This window comes from Lonchura striata, chromosome 2, assembly GCF_050655825.1.
Source record: "Lonchura striata isolate lonStrDom1 chromosome 2, ASM5065582v1, whole genome shotgun sequence".
NCBI classification, from domain to species: Eukaryota; Metazoa; Chordata; class Aves; order Passeriformes; family Estrildidae; genus Lonchura; species Lonchura striata.
Genome location: NC_140704.1, coordinates 21095047 through 21110498, shown reverse-complemented (window position 1 = coordinate 21110498; position 15452 = coordinate 21095047). Strand labels below are relative to the sequence as shown.

At 40.9% G+C, this 15452-nt stretch overlaps 1 long non-coding RNA gene across 1 annotated transcript in view; it reads right to left on the bottom strand.

Moving 5' to 3' along the window:
• Positions 1-15452, bottom strand: part of LOC146768140 (uncharacterized) — a 42673-nt gene that overhangs the window by 16773 nt on the left and 10448 nt on the right. The window lies entirely within an intron of this gene.

Genomic DNA, 15452 nt, shown 5'->3' with positions numbered 1-15452 from the left:
AGCCTGGGCCCTGCCCTTTTAACCAGGAGTGGGGGAAACCTGAAGCTGAGGAAATGGAGGGCAGAGAGCTGTAGTAGTCTGATTCTGGACAATTTATTTTCCAAACAGTTTTTCCTTATTGGCTACATTTTTAATGTAAATATGTAGAGTTTTATTGGAGAGGGAATTAATGTGTCATAATGGATACTCTACAAATTTATACTGGCTCTTGCAATTCCTTATGATTGGCTCAAAAGTATATAAAAGGTATAAGTTAAATACATATTTTTTTCTTAAGGGTATACATTCAGTGAGAAGCTACAATTTAAGGTGTATTATTGAGTAGCAACTAGCACAGTCCGCAAAAATTGAAGACCTTTATCAAGTGGGGGATCTCATGGTCCAGTTTATAGCAAATACAGGAGGGCCAAGACTGATTGTTAGGAACAAGACAGCCGTGGGCAGAAAACAGTTCTAGAAAATGCCACTAGAACAAAAGAAAATTCTCCTTTGGTCTCACCCCCACAAACACTATATTCAATGCAAAGCAAGAAAAGATTAAAAACCCAAAATGTTATTATTTCAAACAAAATAAAATTCTCAGCTCTAGTCTAAAAAAAGACTGTACTGATGTGGGCATACAGAAGATGCTACTTTTCAGGGAAGCATTTGCCTTGCTAACACCCTGTCTATCTGTGAGACAGAAATGACACAAACATATGAAGATGATAAAATGGGGTTATCCACAGGGGTAAGCACATTCACGAGAGGGGGAGGCTGAAAGCCTGCATTTGCCAGTTACCCAGCACACTACTACTTGGTCTCTCCAAAGGGACAGCCTCTGCTCCTCTTCTTAAGACTTTGTTGCTGCAGAGCTTGTTCTCCTCTGCCCAGTCCCTGCCTGGTTGCCCCTAACCCAGGTGTGCAGGGACCTGGGGTGCTGCTGCTGCCCATGGGCACGGCAGCTCTTCCTAAGTGTGTGTGCAATGGAATAACACCTCCTTCAGACAGCCCCTGAGGTAGCAGAGAGGGGGCTACAGGGGTGGCTTCTGTGAGAATCTGCCAGAAGCTTTGCCCATGCCTGGCAGAGCCAACTCCAGCTGGCTCCAGGATGGACCCGTTGCTGGCCAGGGTTGAGTCCAGCAGTGACAGTGGTAGCACCTCTGTCTACAAGTAAGAAAGGGAAAAACTACCCTGAATTGAACCTGCAGGCAGAGACAGGAGTGAGAATATGTGAGAAAAAACTCTGAAGACACAAACATCAGTGCTGAAGGAGGGGAGGAGGTGTTCCAGGCACTGGGGCAGAGATTCTCCTGCATCCCTGGAGGTCAACACAGAAGCCCATGGATGACCCCACACCAGAGCACATGGATGCCCAAAGACAAAGGCATAGGTGACCCCATGGACAACCCATGCTGGGAGCCAGTTCCTGCTCCTAGCAGGATCTGTGATCCCATGGAGAAAGTCCATGCTGGAGAAGATTTGCTGGCTGGGATTATGACTCCATGAGGGACACATGCTGGAACAGCCTGTTCCTGAAGGGCTGCACTCAATGGAAGAGTCCCTCCTTGGAACAGTTGTTGGACACTGTGAGGAGGACTCATGTTGGAGATGTACATGGAGGACTGTCCCTGATGGAAGAGACCCCATGCTGAAGCAGGGGAAGAGTGTAAGGAATCCAGCCACAGTCAACCCACCACTGCAGGACAAAGCACACCAAGTTTTTCATCTAAATAAGACAAGTGAAAAACACCAAAGTCTCATACCAGAATCTTAAACAGGACACAAAGGAAAAGAAAAATTCTATCACTTTTTTCATGACCAGAGAAGAAATCTACAGTAATATTCAAAATCCATCCACTCATGAATCTTCACCACAGATCCTTCACCTAGTGCAATCTAAACCTGACCAACCCTTCACCCAGCCTCAGAGTCTTCCTGGACAATCCTTGTGGTCCACTTTTTGTGGCAATGCAGGCAGCAGACAGTAAGTGCTATACCATGGAAATAGTTGCAGTTTCAGCAGCATCAATCAGGAAAAGTGAAAGGATGCTGCCAAACACTTCACAATCTAGATGGAAAATGAAACACTTTTGCCTATAAGGAAATGGGCTTCTTCCTCTTCTCAAGCTATGAACAAGTTCTCTTGTTGGTAATTCCAGATGTGGAAGATTTTTAGAAACAGACATCAAAAAGCTTATCTCCAGTTGAAGCAGGTCTCTCTGGTTTGTTGTTAACCACTTGTGTTCCCTAAATCCATATGTTGAATTGTTTGTCTCTCTATAGATCTCTGTTCAGAACTGTCAAAATTAATTCCTAGGATATATGCTTGGGAAATTTTGTCCCAGTAGGATTTGTTCTCATATAGCTTCTACTAGATTATTTCAGCCAACTGAACAAAGTTTTCCATCCCTTTCAATTATTCATCTTTTTCCCCAGAGATGTTATTTATACAGCAGTGTACACAGTGCTTTGCAGTAAGTAGGTATGTCAGGCAAAGAACAATGTCCTCTTGACAGCCTTTGCAGCACAAAGAAATTAATAAGGTACAGACCAAAACAGTAAGAGTAAAGAGGCAAGGTGACTGCAGTCCCAATATTTCATGGAACAAAAGCAATGGTATGAATGTTAGAAAAAGCAAAAATACTTGTCACATTGAGAAGGGTTTGTTCACTTAACTTCACACATCTATAATGCAAGGATCCGTGTCTGAGCTAGTCACTGGAGGTTCCTTTCTGGGGAGAAACAAGTGTTTTAAGCGCTGAGATTCATCTAATTTGGACACCTTTAGGAAGAAAGGAATCATGCTTTATGCTCTACTTACCGTATCAAGCATTCCTCCATTGACTGTAACTTAGTCAAGCTGATCAGCTCGGCTGTGGACAGCTATATTTAGTTAGATTATTCCAACCTACTATTCTAGCCACATGACAATATCTCTTTAATTCCTTTGTAAATAAAATTTTTGCTTTACAAAACCTCAGGCAGTGGTTCCTCATTCTTTTCCACTGTGGGGAGCTTTTTTTAAATCCCCTGTGTATAAACAGTTTTGTTTTGATTTTTTTTTCCTGGAGGTAATTGCTAGATTAGCTCAATTAAATCAGCTGTCTTGTAGGCTGCACTCTAAATCAGATTTGGTTATAGAAGCCTGGTTTTTAAACACTGTCTGCAGATATTTTTTTTTCTTTTTATTGTAAATAGATGCCATGTAAGTGTGGTTTAAAGCCCTGCCATGGAACAGGCTGAGTAAGAGCAAATTGGAGTTGACCTGACTTAATCTTTTACATGACTGGTCACAAGCTGGGATGGAGTAATTTAGGGGGGATGCATAAATCTTTTAGTTATGTCTGTAACCTGCAGATTACTCCATGTCACCATGTCTTCAGCCTCCACTGCTCCCACTCCTGTTCAACATGGTCACCCACTGGGCAGGGACAAAGCAGGCAGACATCCAGTGGGGTTCCACCTGACACGCTGTGACTGGTGGAAACTCACACCTTTGAGGAAGAAAGTGGAGTGCAGCACAGAGAGAGTAAGTGCAGCCCACACTGAGCACCTTCAGGTGCCTGCGCCAGCAAGGAAAGCTGAGGTTGCTCAGTGCTTGGTATCACATTTGAGGCTATAAACCTCACTGGAAAAAAATATTGGGATTCTTTTTTTTCTTCTGCAGGTAGAAGGTATTAAGCTACTTGTGCTGTGGCACTGAGTAGCAGTGAAATTGCAATGATTTGGTGGCAGTTGGTACTAAAACTCATTGATTTGGAATGGAAAGTCCTGCTTCCCTTTGGCACTGCTAAAACTCAATCAGTCTCCTATATGAGACATCCTTTGTTTTTGTATTTAATAATTTCAGTAACTCTGCAATATGAAAGTTTCTCAATCCAGTCCTTGTGTGTAGGAGGGTGTGAATATTTCCAGCTCATAGTAATGAATGCTTTGGCACAGGCAGTTGCAGCAGGCAGAGGCCTGCAAGCTCTGCTTTCCAAGCCCAGCTCCAATATGTTTCTTGCTGCACCCCAGTGCTAATGCAATTAGCTTTGCTTTCCATGTGCACCATGGTGAGACAGCACAGGCCGAGCAACAGAAGAGTACTCAAAAGAGCCTGACATTTATCTGTGCTTTTTTTTTGCATACTAAAAAGTAAATCACGTTTCCTACATTAGGCTCTGCAGTCTGGATAAGGTGCCTAAAAATCTGAGACACCCCTGAAAACAGAATGCCCCTCTGCAGTGGTTTGGTGGCACAGAAGAATGCACCCAGATCAGCTCAAAACTGGTCCCACCCTGGCAAAACAGGGAGCAGAAGAAGGCAGATATGGATTCTTCCTGCTGTCTTCCCCAAAAAACAAATTCTCTCTCAGGTACATTCAGGATGAATTTGAATTCAATGTCTGTTTTCAACATGCACATTGCCTTCCTTGTCAGTCCTGAAGCCATGCTCCACTGAAGACCTGGAGAAGCACAAACAGTACAAAACACTTCTGATTTGCCTTTTCTGTCGCTACCTCATGAATGCATTAACATTTTAGCACTTTTTGCTGCATTATGGCAACACAGAACTGTTGATGCCATTTAAAAATTGGTCCCAAGTAACTAATGAAGTGATTAGATGCTGCCATGGTATTTTAATTAGATGTGAAGCACAAAACCTATCTACTTAGCCAATCATGCTATTTCTTCTGAAAGTGAAGCCATACATTTCCAACTTTAAATAAATAGAATGAAAAATATAAATTAAGTGAAGAATAAACCAAAATATCAGCTAATGAAAGGAGTTGATAATAGATTATTATGCATAGTTTAATCATGAAAAGCACATTGTTTTAGGCAATACAGTACATTCTAAAACCAAGTAGATGTAGATGCTAATTGTGTTCTCTGTTACAGAGAGAGAGCTAATGCCAGGGATTTGAGACAAATGGCACTTAACCTCCTGAACCCCAGATGAAGAGGGAGATAGATGTTTGCTTTTGATCATTCTGGTCTTTTCATGATCTGAATCAATAAGTACCCCTTATAGCTTTGAGTCATGTTTCTAATTAGTCAGCCTCTTGGGCCTGGTTTACAAAATAAAATATAAATCAACGCACATTTGCAAATTCCAACAAGCATGCTGGGCCAATGCCATCTCAATAAAATAATTAAAATGCCATCAGCCTGTTAACTTGCTCTCATCTCTGCCAAAATATATATACTGTCAAATGCCAATGCATATTTGGAATGCTAAGGAGAAAGGTATTTTGCAGATACAATAGATGCAATAAATGTAAAAGATAAAATACTTATGTCTTAATATAAGTAATTAAATCTTTACTTTTTCTTTGTTAGTGCAAGGAATTTCAGAAACAGAACTAGTGATTAATGTTGTTGACTATGAAGATCATAGAACTATAGAATAGTTTGGTTTGGAAGGGACCTTTAAAGGTTCTTGGTCCAACACTCCCTGCAGGGATATCTTCAACTAGATCAGGTTGCTCAGAACCCTGTCTAGTGTAGCCTTGAATAATTCTAGGGCTTGGGTAGCCACCACCTCTCTGGACAATCTGTTCCAGGGTTCCTTCACCCTCATTGTAAAAATGTCTACCTTAGATCAAATTAAAATCTACCCTCTTTTTCTTTAAAACCATTTTATCTTGTCCTATCACAACAGGATCTGCTAAAAAATTAGTCATCATATGTCTCATAAGCTGTCTTTAAGTACATGGAGACTGCCTGAAGGTCTTCTCAAAGTGTTCTCTTCCCCAGGCTGAACAGCCCATATTCTCTCAGCCTTTCCTTGTAAGTGGTGTCCCATCCCTCTGATAATTTTTGTGACCCTCATCTGGACTCACTCCAACCCATCCATGTCCTTCCTGTGTGGGACCCCAGAGCTGGGTGCCATGTTCCAGGTGGGGTCCCTCTCACCAGAGCAGAGCAGGGGGACAAAACCTCCCTGCCCTGCTGCCCACGCTGCTCTTGGTGCAGCCCAGGACACGTTTGGCTCTCTGGGCTGTGAGTGCCCATGGCTGGGTCATGTCCAGCCTCTCATCCACCAGCACCCCCAGGTCCTTCTGGGCAGGGCTGCTCCACAGGTATTTATCCCCCAGCCTGTGCTGATACCAGACAGTTGCCCTGACCCAGGTAGGTCAGATATCTCTGATCCAGAAAACACTCAATGAAACTCACAATTAGCTTCTCTAAAAGGAATTGCAGCAGGCAAATTCCACATTACAGTGTGAAATGCTTACAGTGACACCTGGGGCTTGAGTTCTACAAAGGCAACAGCCTGTAAGGGACCACCCCTCATTAGGGAGACATCCAGGAGACAAATTGTCCATTAGCAAGATGACTAATTTTCCCTTCTTTTGCTTACTGTTATGCCTCGTGTGTACTAGGACAAATGTGTAAGGACAAATTATCAAAAACAGCCTCTGAAATCCCATCTGCCCCTCTCTGAATTCCCAGGTTTGTGTACATGCTGTCGCTTGCTGCTTCCAACAAAAGACCAGATTCAATTCTCACTGGCACCAGTGAAGGAAGGGAGATAGAAAATAGCACATTTGAAGTGGAAGCCAAATCCCTACAGTTCCAAATATGCAAAAGAAGGGACAGGAAGAGTCTCCAGTGAACTAGTCAAGCTAGTGATGTGCCACACATCAAACATCAATTAATTGAATATATATAATTATGAGGCTCTGCAACAGTATGTAAGACTTGAGAAAGAATTGTTAAGGAAAGAAAAATGGAAGATATGGAAATACATAGGAAACAAGATAGAAATACTTTTTTTCCAGAGTAGATAAAATCAAAATGTCTTGATATTTTGGGGGTTTGTATGGTAATTGCCAGTGAAATATCCTAAATTTAATTTACTTAAATTTGAGATAATTTACATATGGTGCCATATGAAGAACACTTAAACTGGAAGACATCGTCCTTAGTGTAAGAATCATTTGCTCAGAAATTGACTGCAGTAGCAATGAGAAAAGGAACAGGAAAGTTACTGGTGGAAATCCCAAAACACAAGTCTTAAGATGTAGCATGCTTAAAATTTCTGCTAATGACACAGACTCAAACAAGGATTAATGACCAAAATTATCTGGGTGCTTCTGACACCCAACTGGGAAGTACCAACATCATGATAAGGATTCAAAACAACACAAAGGAAAAAAAATTACTTAGAGACATGGAGGAGAAGAAGAGAATGTTAACACAATTGGCACAAAAGGATTTATCAGGATTTAGTAGGAAGGGGCAAAAATTTTTTTTCTTGGCTACTCCAAGATAGTAGTCTAAATTCTGTAGTACATTTTTAGGAATCATCACCCGCAGCTTATACCAGCACTATTAATTTTAAAATCAAAGTGATTGAACATGCTCAGTAGAGATGTCCATTATTCTGTCCTGAGTTTCATCAGGATAAGAAGCTGACAGCTGATCTCCTTTCTGGGATCTTTTCTAAGGCCAGGCTGCAGGAGCTGTAGGAAACACTGTGACACTGAGAGGGGAGAAGGTGCTGCTGCTCCCATGGCAAGCAGGTCTGCTTGGACTACAGAGCTGCTACCAGCAAAAACTGAAGGTTGATACTTCTTAAACACACCCTAAGTGTTCAGTGAGCTTTCTTTTTGGCAGACTTTCCTCTTTTTTTTTTTGGCAAACCATTCTGCTCTCTGCAGAAATGCTTCAGCTTTGATCTGAAAGCCCTAGGGCCCGAGAGCTGGGAGGAAGGATTCGGGCAGTGCTAACATCAAAAGCCCCTTCCCTCTCAGAGCACCTTCAGCACCAGTCCCCAGTGGGATTTACTGGGTCACTCTTCAACATGCACTGCAATGGGGAATGAAGGAGATGAAGAGGGACGCAGTCTTGCTGGATGTCATGCTTGCTTTGACAGTGCTCTGTCATTCTGAATGGGTGATTTTGGACACAGAAGTTCACAAAGGGTTTTAGTCAGGTGCTGGTTTGCAATCAACTTTAAAAAATTATTGAAATAGTGCCTACCAATGAAATTACCAAGGAATCAGAGACTGCATGGCTACATTTTGTCACCCCAGCTTAAAGTTCTATGGGACATAATATAACAATTGCTGTTGGGAAGACACACATGTGAGGATGTAAATGTAGCATCCCTTATTTGGACAGCCCCAACCCAAGCAACACCTCAACCTGGAAATCCCTCTGTTAATATGTTATGTATATAAACTTAGTTCACACACATCAATTCAAATGTCCTCCCACTTGAAGAAGATTAAGATTTTCTAACCATTTATTTCTTTGCAGAAAATATTATTTAGTAAGCACGCTAAGAGCAACAGTACAGTAATGGGTTTCTGAGTCCTTGGCCTTTCACAGACTGTTTGTAATGAACACCTCCATACTTCAGGAAGTGATGATATAATAATCTTTATAAATAATAGAAAGAACTCTGCTTTGCTTTGCTGTTGTCCTGCTCTGAACTTAAGGAAAGACACAGAGAAGCAGAGGAATGCAAATTACATCCGTTTATAACTCTATGGCCTTAGAAGACTTCATAAATAGGCAAAGCAGATTATCCCACTCATTACAGGAAAGGGGAGGCTGTGTTTTGCTTAATGGCTAATAGAGTGATCAGTGTGCTTCATTGCCTTCAAAGACCATAACATTCAGGAGAACTAGTGAAATTTACAGCAAGAGGAAACTTTGAAGCTCCTGGAGCTTGAGGGAACTCAGCCTTCTGTAGGATTAGGCACAAGAGGGTAGAGACAGCACAGAAAGATTTTGCCTCTCTTATTTTTACCTGTCTACCAGATTGCTGCTTTGATCTTGGTTTCGTTACTTTTAAAGTACTAGGATATGATTTTAAAGCCTTTGATTTACTCTGCTACAATTTTCTGCAAGTAAGAATGACCACATATATTCGCTAATTATCATTATTTATAACAATAATTTCAAAGACTTAAATGCTCAAAATATCACAGAATAAATTAGGTTGGAAAAGACCTTTGAGGTCATTGAGTTCAATCTATGACCCAACATGACCATGTCAAATAGACCATAGCACTGTGTGCCACATCCAGTCCTTCCTTAAGCACCTCTAGGGATAGAGTCTACCACCCCCCTGGGGAGCCCATTTTAATGCCCAGTCACCCTTTCTATGAAGAACTTCTTCCTAATGTCCAACTTAAACCTCCCCTGGTGCAGCCTAAGGCTGTGTCCTCTTGTCCTGTCACTGATTGCCTGGGAGAAGAGACCAACCCCCACCTAGTTACAACCCCATTTCAGGAGGTTGTAGAGAGTGATAAGGTCTCCTCTGAACCTTCTCCTCTCCAGGCTACCCTTAACAATTAAAATCATTTTCAAAAGCTGGAGGCTGTTGATGTTATAAGAACAGAAAAGAAACAAAAGGGCCCTAGTCTATTTTTTTGACAATTCTGCTCTTGGGCAGATGCTCTCAAGCATCACCAATGAATACCCTTCTGATTCCTTGAAGATAAGAAGAAGCCTAAGGTGTCACCTGAGTCATAACTCTCCATTGTAAGATTGGTAGAGTGGCTTAGCTCATCTGTTGCAGGGCTATGATAACTACTAGGTTGAAAATTAACATGGGACCATGTAAAACTGACAAGAGAATGAATGCTTTACAGACGAAAGACGGGTTACAAAATATTCTATGTCAATGTTGAACTGAACATATTCAGAGAGAAGAAATTGAGAAATTAGGCAGTGAAGCTAAATTTATATTAATTTTTAGAGTGGTGATAAATACAGGTTTAAATAAGTATCAAATACAAGCAACATACAAACCAATTGGATTTCTCCTCAAGAAGAGGCTGTGTTCTGGTCTTGTGCCTAATGGAGCATGCTGAGCAGAGACTGTAGAGCATTCCTGCTTGGTGGTATATCATGAAATGCCAAATTTTAAAAATCAGAGGCAATCTAATGAGTTCAAAATTCTTATCCCATGGCTGTAGGCACAATATTAGCACTGCTGTTGTGAGTACTGTTGTGCAAGTCTTTTGTATTTCATTCTGAAAAATAGCTCAGTCTACCCTGAGGCTAAGTTTTTTTTTAAATATAAAAATCACTTTTCACTAAACAACTCTATTTTTAAACTGAGATTAAACTTTATAGCAACAAGCAAACAAGAATCTGATGTAAATACAAATATACTAAGTGCAAAATAAAAATAAATTTTTAAAAGCACATATATACATCTCAGGATCTTAAGATTGGTTTTGTTGTTGCTATGTTTTGGGTTTTTGTTTGTTTGTTTTGGTTTGTTTGTTTTGGTTTGTTTTGGTTTTGTGGCTTGTTTCTTAAGTACCTCAAGTACTTAGGTCTCTGGAAAACTAACCTAGCTACTGAATTTTTTGTAATATTTAGAAATGAAGCATAGGGAAGTGAGATGAAAGGAAGGAGTTGAGGTAGGGAGGTGGTAAGAGCACTGTAAACACTTGGAAAGATTTCTCATACATTGATAAAAGTTTTGTTAAATGGCTACCAAAGCACTCCTGTGACACACCAGGGGGATCAGCAGCTCTGCAAGGGCACAGTGAGCACACAGGGACCCTGCATTAAGTACAGCATTTCTGCCTGAGTGCACCCAGATGGGGCTGTAACTCTGCTGGAGGGAACAGAGAGCTGCTGGCCAGGACATTTAAGCACAACAGCACATGTAGACCTTGAAGCTCAGCCTCTCCTCTGTTCCCCTTTCTCACAGATGCAAAAAGCCTGGAGCCCCTTTTGCTCATCACACAGGGAGACCCCAAGACATCAAGGCCAATGTCAGTTGTCACTACAGGGCCTGGTTCTACAACACTTTCCCTTGAGAACAACTTTGTATATTTTCTTATAAATACTTTATTCCTAGAGGCTTAACTTCCACCATTTGCCTCCAACTGAAGAGCAAACCCATAGCATATTGTAAAATACATGTTTCAGTCCTCAGATATTGGCACAGATTTCTCAGATTAGGCTGGAGAATTTCTTTGATGCTTCAGAATAATTAAAATAGTCTGGCATGGAAATGTCAAAATGGATGAAATTTAGCAGAAAATGGTGGGGAAATGGCCAGATCTTCCTATTATCACTTGCTGTACATCTCACAAGACAGCTGATTCCCAGCTCTGTATGGGTTCCAGCATTCAGTGATTTATTGGGTAATTCAGCATTTGCCAGTATGTCTTGTGCTAATTAAATGCATCGCACTCTATTCAGAAATGTCACAATTGATTTGTCTTTTGCAAGCACTGACTTTATTTCAATCTTCTAAAAAAGATTTTATGAGCCCTAGATAACTTATCCTGGCACATTCATCTCCCAGGGCAGCTTCCACATCTAAGGGCAGTATGGGAAGAAACCAACAGTGAACATCCAATACAAATGTCTTCTATGGACAGCTTATTTATTTCCTATATGCTGTATATCCAGGAATGTGTAGCCTATATTGTGAAATTACAAGCAGGTCCATTAATGTATAAAAACACTTAAACATGACAGAAGTTAATATACTGTATTGGCAGGTTTTATTGGCTGATAGACTGAGCCAAAGAGCCATGAGATTGAAAACACTGTAATCTGTAACAAGGTGTTTATTTACAAGTGGTTTTGTGACTGAATTTGGCTATTAACTAAATTGTGTCAAGAGGAAACGAGCATAAAATAACTCACTCTAAATATAAGATGCCAAAGCATGCTTAGTATAATATTCAGAACCTGAGGACAATCCTGTCATTTTAATTCAGTGCTTTTCCCTGCACACCATGCATAACTGAGTGTTGAGGGTGAATTGCAGCGACTCAGCCATGGAGAACACATTTGTAGTATACAGTAGAAAACTGCTTTGTTCTGAGAAAGTACAATTCCTCACAAAAAATTGTGGTTGCAACTTAATTGGAATTGAAAATCTGCGATGCAAGACAAGAAAGGGCACTTTTCATGTGACACAGAAGAAAATAATTACCTGTTTTAAGGCAGGGAATGATTATTCAGAGAGCCAGCAGTGGCGTTGGTGCAAATATTTTGAGTATTTTACTATAAACCAATAGTTTTCTATTACTACTGTTTCTGCTTAGATTCTTCTGTGACAGAAATTGTTGCAGGGAGGCAACTTGCTGCCTTGACAAGAAACTTTATGGAATAGGCTCGAATCAGTTAAACACAGTTTGAATTTGTCATTTGTCACATTAGCAACTGAGTGTTGCATTTGTAGCAGTTTGGTGTAAAGCAGAGGGAGGACGCTGTTTCTATTTTTTGCAGCACAGGCTTCTGCTGCTGGGCCCTAACCAATGATGCCTCCTATAAGAGGCTGTCTGAGATATTGCAGCAGTGGTGACATTTAACTGGAAGACAGTGATTCACACAATTTACTCCCTGGTGACAGACAGTGACTCTTTACACGCTGTCTGAAGGAAAGCCATGGCCATGAACGTGGTTATTTGGTTATGGACGTTCATCTTGCCAGAGCATGGATGGGTGTGGACTACAGCTGGACTGCTGGTTCAAGGTTCCTGTTCATTTGCACATCTTTGTTGTCTCCTCTTTGCTGATATATATGTGCTGATATATATGTGCTGATATATATGAGAAAACACAGTATGTGAACTGGAAAAGGAAGGTCTTGGGTCCTTTATTCTGCCATTTCAGGCAGCCATGCTATATACTTCTCATAAACTCATCATCAAGCTGCTGAAATTGCCTTACGTGAGGCTGCTTCACAATCTCACCAACAATTAGAAACACTTTTCCTCTGATTTCATCTTAAAATATGTATTTATTTGTTCTGGGCTTATATGATTCTTCTACTTAAATAGCTCTTCTTATTCTGACTACATATGTCCTTTATGCATTTATAGAGCACTATCATATGCTCTCCCAGTTTCCACCCAGCCAGTCTGCTAAGCTGTACCAACCAACTGTTTTAACATCTATTCCTCTGGTCATCCTCATTCCCTGCACCAATTCTAATTTTGTTTAATGTTTCTAGCACACAGAGAGCCAGAACTATTTTGAATAATCTATGTTATACAATGACTTCTATACTTCACTCTTTTTATTCTGATTATGCTTCATATGCTATGTTAGTACCATATCTGAGTCTTTCACAATTGCATGATAATTATTGCTTTCAGGGACATTGTCACTGAGTGACAGACACTGGTTTTCTTCTCCTTTTTAATTTCAAACCTATGAATTCCAAGTTTACATGAAAAGATCATATAACTGTTCCTTAAATGCAATTACATTTACTCAATTTTCTATTACCTAATCTATTTTAATTCTCTGACTACCCAGTTCTTCATAATACTCTGATTTGTTGCTGTTTTCTGGTGCAACAATTCCATTTTCTAGATTCAGAATGTATTTCATATAAAACCCCACAAATACACTGTTTACATGACAGAGAGGATGATTACACACCAGATATCTTTGTTGCAACCATATTTTGGTATTGCTTTATTTTCTCATGTGACTGACAGGGTGCCATGGAAGTTGCTGTCCTTTCACTAGTAAAAGGAGCATCTGCTTCTGTAATAAAGGGTAGACATTTGTCTACAGAATTATTTTAGGATATCATTACTGCAAAAGGCTGAGACAGCTCACAGGAAAGCAATATTTTCAAAACTGCAGTTTTTCATAGCTGACTGTTAGAAAGTAAGAATTAGTAATTCAGAAAAACTGGTATTTTAGAGAACTGAGATGAAGGAACAGATCTGGTTAATGAAGAGGATCATATCACATATGGAAACGTAGGTGATTAGTACAGTCATGGAATATGCTTCTAATTCACCAGGAGAACTTTCTGGCAATTCAGAAAGCTCAGATCTAACACAGTATCTGGTGTTTTGATAAGTTTTGCTTTCAGCTGCAATTGCCAAGCCACCCTTTCGAGTCACCAGTGGTAGGTCATTCAGGGTAACCTCCAGAGCATTCACTGCTCATTTGCCAACACAAGAAGTCAGGGACCACTTACACTGTGGTATTTTCCAACATTAAGTTTTACCATCAGGAATCATGTTTTCAGAAGTGGCCTCCAAATTTGCAAATTGAGTTTAACATCCCACACGCTGTGTGTGGTAAGTCTTCATAAAACTTAGAAACTGGGTAGTAGCAAAGATGTAGTTGAGAGAGATGGCTGAGGATTGATACCCCTCCCCTGCTGTATGTGCAGTAGTGAGGGTCATGTTTAAATGGGGTGTCTCTGTGTGTGTAGTGGAGACTCCTGACAACAGCATCACTTCTTGGTCTGACCATGGCACTGGTCAGCACTTGCAGGGGAGGGACTGTTGGAGTCTTAGTCTCTGGAGAAAGAACACCCTCATACACTCTGCTGTGTGAGACTTCTCACTTCTTCTAAACTTAACTTCTGTCTGGAGCTTATTGCATTGCATAGGGGGTGGGGGAAAAAGGGGTGCAGACCGACTAAATCTTCTAATTGGAAGTTAGAGTAAAAATGTACAATTAATGCCTGGAAGATAGAAGCAATGAATCTTGATTTCCTTGAGCACTTTTCTAATGGGACAGTTGCTAATGCAGCTGCCTTTTCTTTTCTACATGCAAAGCTGATGCACTTCTTTGCAAATATTTTCCATTCTCTTTCCTGCCAATTCACTCCCATTTGTGTCATTGGCAAAACTCCCATTGATCATGCAGGCAGCATGATCAATGCCTTCTGTACCTGGATGTTTGTCTTCCTTTTTAGGAGATATTTGACTGCTTTTCTTCTTGCTAGCTCACTTGTTCTGCTTATGTGGGCTTACCTTCACGGCGTTGTCAGAAATGAAGATGGTAATTTAACAGAGGTGAGCCTCTGAGTCTTCCTAGGTGGTAAAACCAGAAAGGGACATATCTAGACAGGTCTTAGTTTGCATTTCTACTTGTACTTAGATTAAAAACTATGTAGAAAGATCGTGGTAGATAGGAAAACCTAGTTTCTGACTTAAAGGGCACATGAATCACACACAAGCCTTTTCTTAGACCCCTAGGATACAAGCACCACAGACAATTTCTATATTACAGCACTCCAGAGGTCCACAAATCCATCACTGCTAGCTCAGGCCCTGGGAGAAGCGTGTCCTTCCTTCCTGGCTATGGCATTGCTCTATTGCTCTCCTCTGCCTTGGAGAGGTCATAGTATGCTATTGCAGGCAGTACGGGTATGTTTCTCTTCTCCCCATTCCCACATCATTTACCCTTCTCAGCCAGGAAATGAACTGTGTTTTCTCTGTTTCTGCGTCTTCTTTTTGTGTTCCCTCTCTCTGTCGCGTCCCGAAAGCTCCAATCCCTCCAGTGCAATTCCCTAGGGCGTGTTACAATGTGCCATCCTGAGCACAGTCCTTTCTAAGCGCGTCAGTTGTCACTGGATGAGATGCAAACAATGCAGACGGAGAAGGATTCTCTCTAGGACTGTGTAGAACTGTTCTACCCTTGTTTTTATTTAGACTTCTATCAAAGAAAAGCAAGCATTCGCCGTCTGAGCTGCGTCCTCTCACTATGGCAACGAACGCAGGTGTTAGAGAG